Raw genomic sequence first — 16,082 nt, 5'->3', positions numbered from 1 at the left:
GTTTTTTCCCCCTTTTAGGTCAGTACAATGTATTTTTAGAAGAGCAAAAATAAGAACATTGGTGAATCCCAGAAATGAGAAATCCATAAAAAAGACACAATTGTGGATATTACCAAAAAAAGAGGATATGTTGTTATATTACGTCCTGTGTGACTGTGATAGTCCCTTCCCTCTTTCAATGATTTGCATACTCTGTGATAAAGTGACCCAACACATCCCACTGTTTTGACTATAACCACCGAAAAGGTTAGTATAGCTTACCGGTATCACCTAAAACTGGAGTATGCGTGGGTCTTTACAGGCTATAAAGCACATTGCAACTTTTTTCAGATCTTTATAATTCAAACATGCCAGTTCTTTTTGTAACTTTGTGTCAGTAAATGGTTTCAGGACCCAAGTGCAGGAACTCGTCTTTACTATGAATTAACAACTGTCTGAATTATGACCTTTATCCACTAGAGTCTCTAGACTGTGTGGATCCGATCACTCATTTTCATAAGCATAATGATAACCATTTGCCTGTGCATCTCGCAATGATACGAGATACACATTCTATTCATATATACATTGTTCTTGTCCTTGTCTCATATCTTCTGGTGGACGTCATGTGTTCTTACTGCATATATTCTCTATGTATGCATTAAACCTAACTTCGGAACTTGTCGTGTGATACTGCCTGCATGGTGGGCGGCACACAGGGCAGTCAGACTCTTGGCCTCAGGGCAGGGAGAGTGAAGAGGACATTGGGCTGAGGGGAAATAGGAGCAGGTCAAGGGAGGGGCAGAGGCAAATGCACATTCACATACAGTCACATCAGGAACAAAACGTGTACCATCAGAACAAGACAAACAAGTCGATTGTGTGTGTGTGTGTGTGTGTGTGTGTGTGTGTGTGTGTGTGTGTGTGTGTGTGTGTGTGTGTGCGCGCAAAAGTCACCTGTCTTGTCTCAGGCAGTGTTATGTCTCTGCTGTCTGACCTGCCTTTTGCCACACCCAGTCCCAAGTACAGAGGGGAGACATGATATGAGGCATTAAATACAATGGGAACAAGACCCCCAAACTTAGATTGATTTGCCTGTATCTGTGTGACGTGGGTGCCTGGCCCTATAGGACAGCGTTTCTCAAAGTGGCATTGAGGTTGTTCCAGGGGTCCCCCGCTAAACCATTGATATAGGAACCAAATAAAACCTTTTAAGACCCTTAAAAGACTGTATTAGGTTGTATTTTGCGGGGCATCCACCCCAATGTTGTTTAAAGTAAACCAGTGGTTCTCTGACACTTTCATGTAAAGGACCCAAATCAATATGTATTTGCCCGCACACTCTGAAAAATGTTTTATGCCAGGGACCCTCATACATGATTTGTGTAGTTAAAATGTTTAAAAATATATTTTCAAGACTTTTTGAAAATAGCCAATTCATATATACTGTAGGGTTCAAGTGATAAAACTGCTGAGGACCATCTGTTTGTGTGATCACGTGGCCTTCTTTTGGGATTGTTTCTCTTGCAAAATCTGGCAACACTGTTTCTGATGTGAATTATGTTTCCATGTCCTCAGGTGCTGTAATTGAGCATGTTGGCCCAATATCCCTAATACAGAAGATACCACCTTCCAGGCTTCCACACTTATGAAAGGGTTTCACTTCCAGCTTCCAGTCTACTATTTAAGTATCAGAATGTTCATAAGGTTAAAGATACTGTATGTGGTTTGTGAATAATGGCTTCAATGGGGCAAAAATAATCTCCTAATAGGCACTTATATAGCTCAGTGTTGGGCACCCACATGACACAGATACAAGGCAAGGGGGTGTCTGTTTCATCTCAACTGTTTCTGTGTTGGCTCCATAGACTAAACAAGTGTAAACAATGACTCACGTCATAACTGCCAGGTGCAGCAAGCTCACTATGGGTTTTATAATTATGTGACTTTTATTCAGAGAACTTAGGTTAGGAGAATTCTCTCTATGTACATGTTATCTCTTTGGTATGTTCCGTATGGGTGTGTCACATATACTGTCATATTATTTGATTAACTGTATACCCTGAAATCTTGAATAAACAAAACAAAAGTATTTTTCTAGCCTAATGTCTATTTTCCATCCCCTTCCTGCAGCATGCTGCCACGGTTGTTCAGTTCAACAGCCGTGTGTGTGTGTGTGTGTGTGTGTGTGTGTAAAATAAACATGCACCCTGCTCCTGCACCCGGAACCGTAGCCTCTGTGTCTCTTTATGCACCTGTCCTGCACTGACAATGCCCGCCAGCCAATATCACATGTTCTTGACCAAACCATAACAACAAGACTATGTGAAACAAGAGCTGGACGTGTATGGGCATTGTGAGAAAGTGTGAGCAATTTGTTCGTAGTCTTACATTTATTATGCTGTTCCATGACCTATAGGTTAAAGTTCTATACGATAAATACATTTGATTTGTCGTCTCCACCAGCCGAAGGTATGGGGAGAGTATGTTTTGCACTATGTCCGTCAGTCTGTCCGTGTGTCCGTCTGTGGACAGCTAAGGTTAGCAAGGAATATCACCTCTAATACTAAGCATGTGTTGTATATGGAGAATATAGGTTGCTACCTTCAGGAAGGAGATATGGTGTACAATAAAGTCAGACTAAAGAGGTCCTTTGTCCACCAGTCGACCTTGAGGCTTAATCAGGAGTTGTAGTAGCCACAGGATAATCTAAGCTGTGGATATTGCTCTTGTCTTCATGTCTTTATGTATGTAAATTGTCTTGTTCTTTGTGTTATGTCAAATGTGTGTATATGTGTTCTGCATACTTGGCTGCTGTGTCGCAAGACAAATTTCAGTGTGAACTGACAATAAAGTACTATATCATATCATATCATAATGGCTGGCACTATGGACTATGCATGGCAGGGTCGTCCTCTTCCCTGAGCCAACCATAACCCTGACCGCATACCAACCCAATAGAAATGCATAATTATTAAGTGTCATATTTACTTAATATTTTAAAATTTGAAATCAATAATTTATGTCAAGCGAGGAATAAAGTATGTCTCCTATAATGATCAAGTTTAATAGCGAGACATAAACTTATTTATATGATATATTTCTCAAAACTAAGTTCCAACAGTTAACACAGCAATCTAAACACTTGAAAATGTTGCAAAACGAATTGTTTTCACACCAACTACATACTTAGCCCTTCATATTTCCAAACATTAAAAATATGTCATTTCAATTTGCCTCTATATCACAATCACCTGACTGAAACATATGAATTTAAACCGAATTTCAAAACATTTCCAATTTCCAGCATACATACAGGTGGGTTAGTAATTAGTAAACAGAGAACGCATTAATTGCTAAAACTGTTCACTGCGAATTAGTATTCAGAGCCTGCACTTCATCCATCTATTCTACACTAGTATAAAACAGTCATCTGAATTACATTCATTTTGTTATGGTGAAAGGCTGAAAGCAATGGAGCCTGATAGAGCAAGATAGCTGTAAAGATTAGAGGTAGAATGTCTGTTCACCTATTATGGGCTTATTGTACCTACGGTCACACCCTAGCCTAGGACATGCGAATAGGGGAAGGGAAATGACAATCTAAAATCAAACAAAGGGGCTTCTTTTTGTGGCTTGGGAACTAGAAAATACAATAGATTTTTCATGTTGCTTTTCATGTTCTTTTACTGTTCAGATGATCTAACATTGTGTTGCGTTGGTAAAGCTTGCACATGAAATAACATGGAGATATTGAAATTGGGCCATGAACACATAGGCCTCAGTGCTTTAATCATTTGCCTACAGGTGACATCAATGAATCATTAACTAGAAATCTAGATAGGTACAGGTACAGGCAGAGAGGTGAGGGGGAGAAGATAGGAGGAAGAGTGCAGGGAGGAACCAACGCTATCTGTGCGCGAAGACCTTGACAAGTTTCCCCAGTCAGGGAATTCCAACATAGGGCAACATAGGAACATAGGGTCTGTTTTTAAATGGGAGAACATACTATAGGGCTGAGGGAACATAGGGCTGAGGGAACATAGGCATGACCCCACATGGGGAACCAGAGCTAAAGGAAACCCATATTACTAAAGTATGGCTTTCCCGGTGTATTGTGCAGGAGGCCATCCAACTGGCTTATGCCAGTACAGGGTTTCAGCCTCCTGAAGGCCTTAGGACCCAGGATGCTGCCATACCCTGCGTAGAGCAGGGTATGCTCTGCCGTGGGCCTCTGCTGGTAGAATCTAAAGCAGCAGCATCAAATATTTGCGAGAAAAACAAAATAGGTCAAAATGGGCATATTGTTTTACAGCCCAATAAATTGTCTTCCATTGGCCTTCATTAAGTTGATTGATTGACAGCTGACATGACAAGCCTCTGTTACGGGTCTCAGGGCTGCTGAGTACCTCATTAATAAAACTGAACCTGAATAAACAGGGATAAAGAAGGAGCAATGAGTGTTGCTTTTCTTTCCAGAATGTAACTGAGGGGAACCGGAAGCTGCGCTCCTTATATTGGGACCCCAGAGAACCTGGGCTAGAACAAACGTTCCGTCCTCACTGCATGTTACACTTTGTTATTGCAATTCATTCACAGTATTAATTGTAAACCTTCATAAAACGAAATTATTAAATAATTAAACAGACTCTTAAAACACATTAAGTTGGGTCACACTCTCCTGGTGCTGCCACACCTTTGTTGATTTACTTAACATTGGGGCTAATATTTGTCAGCCCCAGAGCCTATAGTTCAATCACATTGGAAGTGGCTCGGGAGGCATCCTTTGGTTAGACATAAGGTTGGTGTGGGGTGCGTTAAGACGACCTGATTAAGGTTGGTGAGGGGTGCGTTAAGGGTTAGGTTAGGTTTAGGTGTGCTGTCCCATGGGAGGTTAGGTTAATAGGTTAGGGTGAGGGTTAACATCGATAGACAACTTGACTGCCTGTGCGTGCGTTTATCTTGATTTGTGAGTTATCTTGGCACAGTACCATGGGTGTGTACGGTGTACGCATAACAATAACCATGCTGCTTCTATGCAACGATTGGTATGTGGTAATGTGGTATGTGGTAACGTGTCATATTGTCTATTCTATTCCACTGCACTACACATTTTAAAAGAAGTCACTTATCAAAACTTATTTTTGGGGAAAAGCTACAACACATTACGTTACGGCATGTTGTGACCTTGTAGATCAGCAATTGTCCTTTCTTCTTAGCCTATAATGACATGCCCAAAATCAGGATGTCTGGGTTAAAGTAGTTGGATATATAGTTACCCAACTAACTTACCCAGCAAGACTGGGAAGTTATCCACTGTATACTGGCAGGTGGCCGTCCTGAGACAGGCATTATATGTGGCATAATGCATGGTCCAAGTATATTCCATGTTGGGATTTCAATAAATGGGTCTTATACAGTAAGTACAGTTGCAGTCCGAGAAAGGGAACCTTAGCTGCAAAGGTGAATAGTGCAGATGGCCTTTCAGAGGACAGTGTTACTTGGGGACATGAGGAGACAGGAAGTTCTACAGGCTAAACTAGTTTTGTTTGTCAACGTAGCTTAAATAGTTGGTGTACATGATGATGAGTGATTCATGTCACTGTCAGAATTTAAAGGAATGTTTCACTGTTGATTGTTTCACTGTGTTGTTGTGGAGCATTTGCTATAACAAAGTTATAACAAAGTTAGTATAATTGATGCCTTACAGCACCCAGGACTACGTGAGTCATAGCAAGCTCTGCCACGTCCAGGTTATAGAATCTTGCAAAAAGTTGACGGATGACCAACTTGCAACCGTACACAAGATATGGTTCAAGAGTTATAAGCCAAAAAAAAGGTAGTTATCATTGTGTCTTCCTCTGGAAAGAATTACTTATACATTGAAGAATAAACAGAAGAGGTTTGATAAGATATGGGGACGGTTTATCCAATATATTACGGTTAATGATTTATCTTATTTAATGGTGTTAACTGAAAAGGTCTAATTGTATTCTCTGCAGCTGTTTGGTCTCGGCCATAAGGACTCTGTTGTTGTTGCCCTTATTTTATTTTATTATACTGTATTTATGTATGTACTGTATGTTCTTGTTTCGCTTTTTGTTTGTTTTTCATTTGAAGTAATTGTATTGTCTGATGTATTATGTATTGTTTTGTTGTATTGTTTGTTAAAAAGAAAAACGCAATAAATATATTGTTAAAAAAATATATAAAATGTGGAAGTCCCTACCAACAGCCATTAAGACATTTGAATCCCTTGACTCTTTCAAAACCGCTCCCAAAGGGCACCTATGGACGGCTTGCAACACGAAACTGTACCCCATAAAATCTGAATCCCCCACACGCCCTTTGCCCCTTACTGTATACGTTTCTTTTCCCTTTTTACCTCCTTAGATGATTTCCTGTTTTTGAGGGGCTCGAGCCCCTCCTACAGGTTTATTGACAATGAAGGGAAAACTTACGTCATATTGTCCCTCATTACGTCATATTGTCTCTTTATTGTTAATGGCATTTAATGTTTGTGTTGGCACCGTTTGTTTTACATCACCATTACATCACCTAATCAACATGAGTTAGATTTTAATACATTATAGCACCCCTCACTTCACACGGGTGTGATTTTGTATATAGAAGTGTATATTTGTACGTCTCTAAATGTTCTGATGAATTGAAAATGGCGGACCCTGTTGTGAAATGCTTTATCAGTGTGCTGTCCAACGGTAACTCTTTGTATCGAGTTGTGCTTTCATGTGAAATGTACCCATTCTGCAAACTGTTAATAAATACTTCAATCAAACAGAGCTAACCAGGCTCTCGGATAGCCATTCTGTATATCTGTTCTTTTCTTGGTTATTCAATAACCAAGAAAAGAACAGATAAAGAAACACAATAAACAAAGTGGGGCAAAAAAAGGGATGGAGGGAGACTGTACGCTATACACAATGAAACCACGTGAGCAGGCAAGGATCTACAATATGGGGCAACCTTTTCAACCATGTGAAAGTGTTTAAATGAGTGTTTGTGGTCACTATAAAATGATGTCATGATTTGCTTGCCATGACTACCAGTATTTGACCCTGATGAAGGCTTGACAGCTGTTTTGTAACCCTTTTCTTTGGCTTATAGCTGATGCCATTACAATAAAGGCTTTTTATACCTTTCTGAAACAGAGTGCATTGGATCTCCTTTTTCATAAATGTTTCTTCTGATTGCCTCATTGTCTTATCCTCAATTGTGCGTCCTCAAATACATGCAGATAACATACCATACAAACATAGCGTAAATTAATGAGCACCGGAAACACCCTGTTAAACAAATCTCTGACCTCTGATACCCATTAGTGTTCTACACAATAGTTGACAATAGTTATGCACAGGTACAGTGTGCACAGTGTGCTCTTATGCACAGGTACATAAGAGCAACACTTATTTTGGTTCAGACAATGCAGCAGAATAATGATAAAAGACATAATCTTGGTATATTGATTCATATCATATATTTATCTATTGATTTCTCAGGCAGAAATGCCCAGCAATCTAATGTATACAATACTACACAAACAGCATTTCTTCCCTCAGTAGCTGCCACCTAACTTTTTATAAACAACTTCACAGTATATTCGATATACAACAGATTAGTATATTCTATTCAACTTCTATGTACAACAGATTAGGTTCAGTTCACCCATTGTGCTGTCAAAACCCCAAATTGGCCTAATTGGCATCAATCACTCATGATCAGTCACTGATCATGAGTCAGCACCTGGTGACAATCACTAATTGGGGCGAGGCACTGAAAAGCAGGAAGTGTTTGTTCAGTAGGAGAGCAGCAGCAGTGGAGAACACAGCATGGAGAGAAGCAGAACAAACAGACTTTTCATGAACTGAACTGAAAACACTGGAGCTGGGAACCTCAAGCCATCAAGGGGAATGCCACTGGTGCGTTATTGTTTCTGCATTGCAGTTTATTTGTTGCTTACATTTATTATAAAAGTCATTTATGTTTTTTGTGCTGCTAGGCCAAATGTAACTGCTATAATTAGCTAAGTTTGAGTTGCATATAGGTTTGCTTAGTCGAATGTGATGATCTTAAATTGAATTAGGAAAGAAATATGAGTTAAAACAACTTGTTTATTTAGATTACTGAAGTGACCATTGATTCAGTCATGTAGGTTACATTAGTAACTGTGGTTTCGAGTGACATGAGTGAATTTCAGATATTGTTTTTGTTTAAGTATAACCTTACTTAGTTAATGACAGCTTGTATTTGTTTTTTGTCTTTTTCTCTGTTTAAGGTTTTCAACCTAAATACCTAATACCTAACCAACAACTGTACTTACCTGTACCACAAGTTCAAGTAAAAACAAACAAAAGAACCAAGAAGTTGTCTTTTTGAGTTGACCACAGTTCCCCCTGTCGGCTAAGCCGTTTTTCAAGTTTGGGCAAAGAGGTTTCAGAAGAAAATCCCGAATAACTTGACACCCATGAATGCAGTCTATTGCCAGTAGCTATATGAGACTGTGTAGCCGTTTTCCATGCGGCAACACCTACAATACCAGCCCTTATAAGTATTAGAAAGTATGGTGTGTAACCAGATGTGGGACTATTTGGAGAGAAACATTATCATCTCACACAGCTTTAATAGCTTAAAGCTATTAAAGGGAGCTGCCTGGGTTTGTTGCTGTATAGCCCATTGTATTAATGATATTTTATATGTACTCATATTTGCAGATGATGTAACAGTGTATGCTGTGGGGTACTCAAATGGTGAAATAGAATAGAGGAGGCACTGATGCTGGATCTCGACAGATTCATAGAGTGGGTTAGGCTGAACAAGCTTGTGCTTAACATGAAGAAAATCTAATTGATGGTAGTTGGTTCTGGGAGGAAGAGGAGCACTGAATCCCCTCTGCAACTCAGAGAAGATAACAGAGCATTGGACCTTGCATGTTTCTCATCTGAACAAGAAGAGAATTGGAACTGCATGTGTATGACTGTATGTTACATAGTGTCAAATTATCTCCCCAGAAAGGTTTTAAATCAAGTAGCTCATGCACTAAAAGTCAGATATCCTACTGTGCAGAGGTTTGGGTAAATGCAGGGAAGGGTCAAATAAAAGTTATACATAATACAGCAGCTAGAAGTTTAATAAAGTGCCCATGGACTTATTGTTGAGCGTCATAATCCCTAATCGGTTAGGGATCAAATTGATAGGTTGATCACTTACTTAATGTACACAATTCAAGCAATGAAGAGGCCACAATTGATACATTCAAGGTTTCAATTGGTGAGGAGCAGACACTCATTAAATACCAGAACTGCCCAGAAATCACATGTTATTCCAATAGTTAAACATTTAAGTGGTAAACATACTTCTTCTTATCAAGGGTCAATATTATGGAATAAGTCTTTGGCTAAAAGAGATCCTAATAAAGTCAAGTCAAAGTCCTTCCAATCCCAGGCCATTTCAGCACAATATACTGGCTTTCAATAGTAATTTCAATGTCTGGTGGAACCATGACTTTAGATTGATTATGTATAACCCAGAGACAAAATGTGGAAAAAACAGCTGATCTACAAGCTCATAACAGCACATTGTGAGCTTGTAGATGAGAAATGTCCGGCACAGAGAGGTGATGTATTGTAGAGGGAAAACCCCGTGACCTATGGCAATGACGTAAATAGGGAAAAGCGAGAGGGAAAGAAATGTCAATGCCTGCAGCTAGAACTTGACCGATGTTTGTTTATGTCCTGTGTATGTAAGACTGAGAGTGCTCTGAGCAAAACAAATGTCATTGTATGTATACTCTGTATCTATACAAATGACAAATAAACCTGAACCTGAACCACCATCCCATCCATTACCTACTCAACTGGTAGAGCAGGACGTACACCTACTGCCACTTCCCTGAATCCAGTTCAGTTATATGTAGGGAACAGAACAGTCAAAGTGGTTAAGGCAACTCTAACACAACTCTAGGCAACTCAACTCAACTAAAATGAACCCTGTGACTCACAGACTCAAAACAAACAAAACTAGAAAGGTCGCAATTTTTCAAAATTGCAAATTTGCCACAGTCGCTTATATAGGCCCCTCCCACTAATATTGCCAGCCAATTATAATGTCACGTCACCCCTGTGATCATGTGTAAGTAATTCGGAGGGTATTTATGCCCCCCAAAAAGAAATCTGCAACAGATTAACTAGATTAAACTGTGGGAGGAGTAGTGCGGCAAAGTATCCTCATTTACAATAACAATAGTCTGGTTGCCCACACTAAAAAACAAACAAAGAAAAAACTAAGAAAATAAGTTAAACTTAAACTTTGGCACAACCTCGATTTAACGGACATGTCAGACCCTGATTAACCAGAAGAAACACAAGACCTGAAACCTGAAAGGTACCTTCTGTCAATTACAGCCTGCAGTGCTGTAACTCTATGCTTAGCTATTTGCTTTTTTCTCACATATTTGCTTTTCTCCTCTTCAAAACTTGTGTTCAGTTTCATTCTGTCTTTTTTCAACTGCCATTACATAAACTCTACTTTGTTCAAAAGTCTGCTGACTACCGTCTATACCTAAAAGGCTCAGAAACCCTATACAAGCTCTGACAAAACTTCTCTCCTCATACAAGACCAACAGTGCCCTTCAAAACCTCAATCATCCACCTTACAGTGCTTTCAACATTTGCTCCAATGTCAAGCTATCCAGGAAAGTTACATAAAAAAGTACTCTACTTTCAACTGAATCACTATCCACAGTTCCACCAACAATGACACCCCAACTGAAAAGTGTACAGTAATACGGTGCCCTTAATTATATAATTTGGTAAGATTATAATTTCTCCAAGACAATGAACCGAATACTGTCCTGAGACAACTGCTCAGTGCTCACAACCACAGACAACATAAACCAGTATGACGCCTGAGGGCGAGAAGCGACTCTGGCGAGGTCGCATGCACGCATCCGTCTCGTTGACGGAAGACTGCTGGGCGAGCGCTGGCGCTTTGGCATAGGGGGTCAGATCAACATGGAATGAATTCTGTACTGGCCATATAAGGAGCATGTCTTGAGTGTACAGGATTTGATGAGGTCAGATCGACATAATATGGAATGTCAGAACAGGTCATCTCCATACAGTATGGAGATCTAAGGGTGGTAGCAGGGACATTCTCTTGAGTGTACAGGGTTTGATGAGGGCCCAGGTAGGGCCTGGCCTTAATTTTTGGGCCTGTTGAGAACTCTAGTTTTCGCCGGCTGCCAGGCACCGCTGCACTAATAACTTTGGGGCAGGCCTGTCTAGTTTGAAATTTGAATGTACAGGTATAAGTCAAACGAAGACAAGTCTTCAATGAGCACACCTACAAAGTGTGCAAAACCTAGTAGAGGAACAAGTAGCATGCACTTTAAAGAACTGTTCATCAATTGCAAGTTTAAAGCCCTCACAATATAGATGCGGGGAGGCTGAGTGTATGAATTGAATCACTACTTGCACTACTGGTAAAAAAAAAATATATAATATCTTCAATAAAACAGGAGTCATAAAACTGGATCTGAAATAAAGGAACATCTTTTGTCATGCACAATACACATACACACATCCTATCCAATCCTTATGTTCTGTAGAGACACCCCACCAGACCCAAAACTAAAGGTGCATAGGCAAGGTTTGATTACTTTCCACAGCTATGAGAGAGGCTGCGAGAAACAAAAACTGACCCAGAAAGCTCTGGCTGAGGCATACCACATTCGTACAGTGATCTGATCAGTGACCTGCTGGTTCGATTCCCAGCTGGCCAGACCATTTGCTGAATGTTATCCCCCTACTTTCTCTGCTTTTCCTGTCTCTCTCCACTGTCAATAAATAAAAGCTAAAAATGCCAGGTCAGTTTCTCTCATTTTATTTGATTGGCTGAGCAGCAAATTTCAACTGGAAAAACACATCTGCTGCGAGGAGCTAATCAAAGGGAGCTAAAATCATCCACAGAGCCTATATTGCGTATGTATTTTTCTGTCCTAGCACAAATCTTGTCAAGCTCTTGAGCCACTGGAAAAGGAAAAAAACCCACACACCGGCCCTCATTTATCAATTGAGTGTAAAATCTGCCACAGATTCGAGTGTAGGTTTCGTAGTACACCCACGTCGCCACGGCATTTATAAAGTGATCGCAAACAGCTGATCCTTCCTTAATTTCGTTCCGACGTTAATAAATGTGACGGCTGAAATCTATCTGTCACGCACTATGAAATCAAGCCTCGCCCTCGTTTTTGCGACATGAACGTTCTGCAATACGATCCTGAAACCATGTTTACAGGAAAAAAGTTTTGCTGGCTTGCCTTGCTGCCCCCTTTCTCATACACACACAGACGCGCACACGCAACTTGTTGTATCTTAAATAAATAAACCTGCATGAATTAAATAAAGCTGTCTGTTTCTCCTCTCGCTTCGCTTCCCTTGCTGCCCGCCTCACCCCCCACACGCACGCACATATCGCAATTTGCAAGCAACTTTCACTGTGTGTTGTTAGTTGTATATTAAATTATTAAAGTATTTTTAATTTAATATACAACAAGATATTAGTGAACGAAAACCTGAACCTGTGAACCATGATTTAAATAACAAATAGGCACACACACGCTGCTGTTTTGCATAGGTGCTCCTCCTGTCCTGTCCTGTCTGTCTGTCTGTCTGTCTGTCTCTCTTTATCACTGTGGTCCGTCCGTGACACTGTGACCAACTGACCATGCACGTTCGACAGTCTATTTAGATTGCCTCGCAGTCACTGCAGTGGCTGGGCTGTGCAGCGAAAACCTTAGCCTCATATGTGGTACTGTGGTGGTGGGCTGGCTGGCTGGGTTAGCCGCTATACCCATCTCCGATGCGATTCCCACTTGCGCTGGCACGGCACATTTGGCATTCCAGCGACGCATCGGGTTTATTAAACGAGGAGGAGATACGTAACTCCAGAAAGACATCGGCCTGCTGTAGTTAGGCTACAGTATATAGGCTACCCATGCATGTTGGGATTCTCCGCAGCTGCAGCACTATAGGCTATACTTTCCAACGTCCCGTCATGGAAATTAGTCCAGCACAGACAGCCCAAATCCTTCCATGTATGCGCTCATGCAAAACACTGTTTAAATGGCTTAAGCATCAAGCGCAATTTTAATTGTAAAGTTGGAAATCTCCTACTAATTTCATACGACACAAAGACACATCGTTGATGTAGGCCTATTCCTTTTTTTCTTTTCTTTTTCTTTTTACATGTAGCCCATATACATACAGTTTTATATTAACATTTTAGGAGTGAATACATATGTTTCGATGCCTGTGGCAGCCTCTCAGCTGGTCAAACAATGCTGCTCCGCCGTTCTACGACAGAAATACAGGTGAGGACAAAGCGTACGACAGCTGCCGACCAGACGTGACTTTTTGTCCTAGCTAAGTTCAATTTCAAGCTTTGGCGGAAATGGTAAATGCCGAAAATTGAAGTAATTTCGGCGTGCACCCATATTTTGGCGTACGCACGGTTGATAAATGAGGGCCACCGTCTTCAAATTTTGACAAAGTTGTTTCTTTTCCAGTGTGTTGGACCCTCATTCGGTCTTCTCCAACGCACCTGTCACCTTTGTAGGTGTGCAAGAGACGTTTTATAAGCTCTAGACTAGAGCCTCGAAAAGGAGCCAAGTCCACGCAGGAAGCACACACTGTGTGCACGTTTGCGTGTGTTACAACTTACACGTGTGTTGCATTGATTCACTTCAGTATTCACATACTAGGACACAACGTCACTGTAGCTAAAAGAATTGTCGACTATCATTATTGAGAATGTGTTTGTATTATGTTGTTTTTCCCGATATGGGTAATTATAGTGAGCACACTGATCTTCCATTTCTCCTTTACAGCGGAGTTGGTTTTTGATATGTTGCTTTAGAAATAAGAGTGTAACTTGTTCCTATTAAAACGCTTTGTGTGCCCACACAACACTTTCAATATAGTGACCCAGGGTGCCCAATGTTATTTTTGTCTTTTTTTTCACAGACGGCACAAAATGTGTTTTTAAAAGGAAAATGTCATGACAATTGTATTCCCTCTAATCTGAAACCCACCACAATATTTTTTTTACAAGAAAGAAGAACTGGCCAAGACTCAAGAATAGGTTGTAAGTTACAAAGGTCTTCAACAAAGACATAAAATACAAAATACAATACAATATAATACAAAGCACAGCCATTTATTTGGCTGACCGACCGAAAGCAGTTCTGTTCTTTAACTTGAGTACAGTACAGGAGTCTTTTAACTGTTCCCGTTTGGAAATGTTGGTAAATTTTTAACCCTGAAATACAATGATGCAAAATAATACTATAATTTCCTGTGAATAAGAATGCAAATGCAGTGAGCCTGAGCAGACTGCCAAACACATAATTACAACCTGTCCCCAGTACTCAGTAGACCATCTTCGGAGGCCGGCCTCTTCCAAGGGCCAGACACGAGGGCGTGGCAGCACAACACCAACATCTGAGGATGATACACAAAAGAAGAAGAGTGAATTAAGTAATTCCTAGGTAGAGGTCTTCATTAGGTTTTTATTCGATTCAACCATTCCATTTAAAATATACATTAATGAATATTACCTTCTACAATTGCATGTCAAAGTATAGTCCCATTTATGCGTTGTACCATTGTCTTTGGAGAATTCATCATGGTAATATTGATGAATCCATTTTCAATTTTATAATTTAACTTTTTCCGTAGTCTGTCGTCACGCAAAAGCTACGAAGATAAAAGTTTGTGTTACTGATTTTTGGCTTTAGAATGTATTAATATTTTCGATCCAATTATAAAGTTAGAGGTTAAGCCATATTAGATGCACAAAACCTAACTTTTACTATTAAGCAAAGATATATTTATTATGAAGTGTCTGATGCTGGAATCTGGTGCAAAGCACAGGTCCTGGTCGTACTCCTGGTGAAATAAGACCAGATGCAGCAACTGAAATAAATACGGTAAACCCCTGAGATGTATAAGTAGTAGCAGATATCACAATGTATGGTCTCTGTACGTGATGGACAACATTTTTTCATGTAAATTGGGTTCTGGAGAGCCCGCTCAATACCCTGATGGATCTTCCCCCGACTATCAGCGTAGAAGAGGCATATCTATTTGGATTTATGGTTATTTCTGCTGATTGGGCTGTGCATTGGTCTTGTGTACCGAAGAATTGGAAAAATGGCAACACTGAACGGAGCCCCTATACTGCCTGCCATGGCCGAGCTGGGCAGGGCAATTAGGGAGATGCATCAGAAGATGGACACGATCTTGGAACAGGTCAGCCATATTGCTATCCCTCGCTCTAAACATGAATCTGGATTCCCCCAATTGACAATCTCCACAAGAAGAGACAGCGCAAGAAAGGATCCTCTGCTGCCCCCCCCCCCCCCCCTCCCTCCCTGACACCTGTTGTGTCTTCGTCTGGGCTGTGTTCGTCTCCATTGAACCATGATAACGCAGGACAATGAGGCAACGTGACATGACCTTCGGGAGATATGCCAGGAACACACAAACACATGGGAAATGAACTTTCCACCGAACTGTTCTCATGGACACACACACTATTTGGCGCTGCACTGCGCGACATGGACATAAGGGCTACGCTTGCATGCAGGCCCTTTGTCTAAGACAAATTTCTTCCTCTGGAGACAAATAATAAAGAACCTTGTAAATAGTTTGAGTGGGTTGAAGCGAACAACTGTGTCAGAAAGGTCCTATTGAGTGTTGGGCTGACACCCAGGTCAAACACTTCCTCACCTCCATGTAGCACGGTTCCTCCACAATCCCAGCGGCTTTCCACTCCGTCTGTGTGTGTACTGTTAATGGGGGGGGGGGGGCTGGTAGAAATTTGGGGAGAAAACATTTAATTTATGCAATAATTTTGTCAGGAAATTCCGATTTAGTCTTAGTCACTTTCCTCTACATGGAAATCACATAAAATCACTTTATACACTTGTACTTTGTAGCTGTATATTTTCCAGTGAGTAAGTTGAACATGCATGTTTACACTTTACAGTATAAAACATGTAAACGTTTACACTTTACAGTAGCAGA

This window comes from Protomyctophum bolini (genome assembly GCF_963924005.1).
Source record: "Protomyctophum bolini genome assembly, chromosome: 7".
Lineage (NCBI taxonomy): Eukaryota > Metazoa > Chordata > Actinopteri > Myctophiformes > Myctophidae > Protomyctophum > Protomyctophum bolini.
This window is presented reverse-complemented; position numbering follows the sequence as displayed.